Source organism: Trachurus japonicus, chromosome 5 (assembly GCF_045865225.1).
Source record: "Trachurus japonicus isolate A0001 chromosome 5, Traja_1.0".
Taxonomy (NCBI): domain Eukaryota; kingdom Metazoa; phylum Chordata; class Actinopteri; order Carangiformes; family Carangidae; genus Trachurus; species Trachurus japonicus.
Window position 1 is genome coordinate 34,140,554 of NC_140911.1, and position 4,126 is coordinate 34,144,679.

The following is a 4,126-nucleotide window of genomic DNA, read 5'->3' on the forward strand; positions in this document are numbered from 1 at the left end:
ACTAATGAAGCCACAACAGATATATTATTGGATTCTGGATTATCTATGTATGATTTAATTTATTAATTTTACTGCTAATGCTAATTTCCCTGGCAGTTTATCTGTCGATCTGTTATAGATGCAGATATATGAAAGTCAGCAAGAAACAGAAAACATTTTGTCCCTCACTAAGTGGCCTGTATGTGTATTTAGTGTATATTTTCTTCCTTTGTCTTTGTGTATGTATGTTCAGCATAATATATTTAATGATATATAATAATAATAATAATAATAATAATAATAATAATAATAATAATAATAATAATAATAATAATAATAATAATAATAATAATAATGGTTTACATTTATATAGCGCTTTACTATTGATACCCGAACCATACAGAAACCATCATTCATTCATACCACATTCACACCGGATTAATGTCGAAGTTCTCGAAACCTGACACTGTATTACTGTAATAGTCAAATAGTAAAGACAATATGATTATGCACAAATCACAACAGCACAACAGGCCTCTGGGTCCTCTGGACACAGTAGACACAAACTGAAAGAAATACAAAAACTTTAATATATTTTCTGTCTCCTTAGGTTTTTTTTTTTCATTGGTCATCTTTCATTGTCATATGCGTTCCCCTCATTGCCCATGAAGTTGGTATAGCCTAGTATTTTTTTTAATTTTTTTTTTACCTCTTCTTATGAAACAATGTAATTTATTCTTGGTAGATAAAGTGTATATCTTCTCAAAACCTGGACTCAGTACATAATCATTGCGCCTGGTCAGAGTTGATAACTGATGAGTATATGAAGAGAGGAATCTGAAAACAAAATTTTTCCAACTTGATGGAAAACAGTCAGTCATTCTCTGTCTTTCTGTAGCCATTTTGTGTCACTTCTTTTCTTTGTAGCTGTCCTCTGTCTCTCTGTAGGTGCTGTAGTGTCTCTTTATGGTTCTGCTTCGGTCATTTTGTGTCTGCCTGTGGTCATTTTATGTTGTCTTGTGCATTTTTATTATAGTTTTGTATATTTTTCAGCACTCTATTACTTGCACAAACAGAAATCTGCACATAGTCAAATGTATAGTCATATGTTCTTTGTGGTAATAGGTATTACAATTTTCTACTTTTATTTTACCAACCGCTTATACCAGTGTTCACATGTAAACTAATGAAAATCATATGGGAATTTACACATAAGTCATTTCTTCATTTGCTTATTCAGTTGTCTGTTGGGGTTCATTAGAGAGCCACAGTAGCATTTAGTTGTCATTGATGACCTTTATGTGTTTTGCCCTGAGCTTCTTTCCCTTGTCTTTTGACGTATTTGTGGAGGGAGGTGTTTTGCGTGTGTGCGTGTGGGTGGGTGTATGATTTGTGATGCACACAGTTTGCATGCTTGCGTGTTAGTGCTAAAGGAGAAAAAGCCACTTCAAGTTTAACAGAGAAAAAAAAAATTCAGATCACCATTACATGTAGGTGGGTTAAACTGACAGGATATCTGGATTTTATACCACTCATTTAAATCATACTAGCTGTACTGAGCTCAAGAAAACTTTTCAGTGTATTAAACCCAAACGTTGCCATTCACAGTGTAAAATTCAGGGTAGCCTATACTATACATTAAGCTAATGATCTTTGACATTGAAAGTGATTAGGTTATTTTAAGTGATACAATGCACCTTCTGTAAACAGAAAACACAGTTAAAGCAGAAGTAAGCGATCCGGTGGTTTTGGCTAACTTCTTGTCAGCCGATGGAGTTAGCAGCCCCCGCCCTCGTCCCTACGTCACCACATTCACGCGCATCCCTTGGCTGCACACACAGAGAGGACCGCCCCTTTATGCCGTTCTCTCTCCTCATTGGATAAAGGTTGTAGGATACAAGGAAAGTTTTCTCCTCGGCTTACAGCAGAGCCGAGTGACTGACAGACCCGTGTTTCAGACCAAACACATAAGTGATTGCCGTTGGAAGATATAACTATTTAAGACTTATAATAACACAAATATTCCGCTTACTTCTGCTTTAATCCTTACCATACTTATCATACATGTGAGCAAAAATGTTTATTCAGGTGCCAGCAACTATTTGGTTGCAGCCTGACAGTACTTGTAATAATAGGCTACCTGCCCAGTGTATTTGTGCATTAACCACTTGAAGCAGTTTGATGAAACAAGAAATTAGCTCAGTATAAACTAAAATAATAAAAGTTGAGGAACCGTCAGAGTTGATAAGCTGCAGTGGAGCACATGTGAACAACTCCAGTTTACTGATGTAGAAATGTTACTTTTTGAGGCCCCTTGGGGGTCCGTGGTCCTTGGGCAGTTTTGGCCCTGTTGGTGCTGGACTTGACCCTGTTTGGTGGTGGTACTTTTAAAAATGATGCCACGACTACAGCTGCATGGGACATTCCACAGATCAAGATATTGCCTTGTTCAACAGACATCCAGCAGTAGCTAACTCAAAAACAGCTGCTGTGTTTGAACAGTCACACAATAAATTATGTAGTCTATGGCCCAGTCAACCTAAAGGCTACTTTAGTTTTGTTTGTTTTTTTGTTGCCAGTAAATGTAGGCTATGTGAAACCATTCAGTGATAGTAGCCTGTTCATGTGTAATGATAAATAGACTTATACATTATATATAATAATTGAATCTGTGGGTTTTAAGCGTTATTGATTAATGTCTTTTGGGTGGATAGGTTAATAATCATTTTGCTTCAAAGAGGGCGCCTCTCCCCTTCTGTACCTCTGCTTCATGACGCTCCGGGCAATCATGTGATCCGACCCTGCGTCAAGCGTTTACAAGGAGGGAACCGGAAAGACTGTAATCTCAACTTCAAAGTAAAAGCATCACATTTCTCTAGGCTTTTTCAAAAAAGATGAACGTAAAGATGTGATTGATTAGTCCTTATTTATTTTCGTCTAATACGTGCAATGTAAATGATGTATGTATTTCACATTGAGCAAATAATGTGAATTATAATTTATGATGTTAAATGTAATGTAGTCTTGATTAATAGGCCTAGTTTGATACTTTGGAGTAGGTCAGTTGTAGAACAATTAGTTTGATTATTTAGTTCACTAGTTCCTTAGTCTGATGGTTTAATAAATGTCAGTGTTGTTACAGCAAGAGTTATTTGTGAAATTTCTGCACCACTACCTATTACTTTTACCTGAATTATTGATTAGGTACAGTATATCTATCATCACTGTCAGATCTCTGAATGAATCCTATAAAGCCCTATAGACTTATGTGTGTTGTGAAACAAAAAAAACACAAGCTTGATAAACTAAACCATTTATCAGAGTTGGATTGTTTTTAGACTCACTTGTGAATTAACAGATTTAAACACCCATCTGAATATGATAACATTTATGATAAGCATTTAGACAGCACTGCACAATTTAGGCTGTAGCGAATCTATTACTGTAATTAAATTGTTTAGTTATGCTTTATTGACGACACTGGATGTATTATGCAACTTACTGGGTTCCAGATTGTGGAAAATCCTTCTTCAGAATGACACTTTTGTATTTTTGCCAGCTTTTTGACAGATTAGTGAGCTCTGTGTGTGTGTGTGTTGTGTCGTGCCCCCTTTTGGTTATTTTGTGACTGTGAAGTCATTTTGCATATCTTTGAAGCTGTTTTGTGTCTCTTTGTGGCCATTTTGCATCTTTTTGTGATTGTTTTGTGTTTCTCTGTGATTACTTTGCATCTCTTTGTGACTGTTTTGTGCCCCTCTGTGTCTGTTTTGCATCTCTTTGGGCCATTTTGCCTCTCCTTGAAGCCATTTTGTGCTTCTCTGTGGTCATTGTGTCTTTGCTTCTCCTTGTAGTTATTTTGTGGTAGTTCTGCATCTCTTTTGGGGAAGGTTTGCTTCTCTTTGTGGCCATTTTGATCTTCTCGAGCTTGGGTCTTTGCAGACATTTTGCACGTATTTGTTGTCTTATTGTGGTAGTTTTACATCTCTATTTGCATTACTATGTGACCTTTGTTATCTTAACTGAGCTCTTTGCCTAACAAAAAAAAAGAAAAGAAATATTCATATGCACTTGAATAGCCTATAACCTGGGATGCTCTGATCCTGTGGGCCTGTGTCCAGTCTGGCCTGCTGAATAATCCATCCATCCA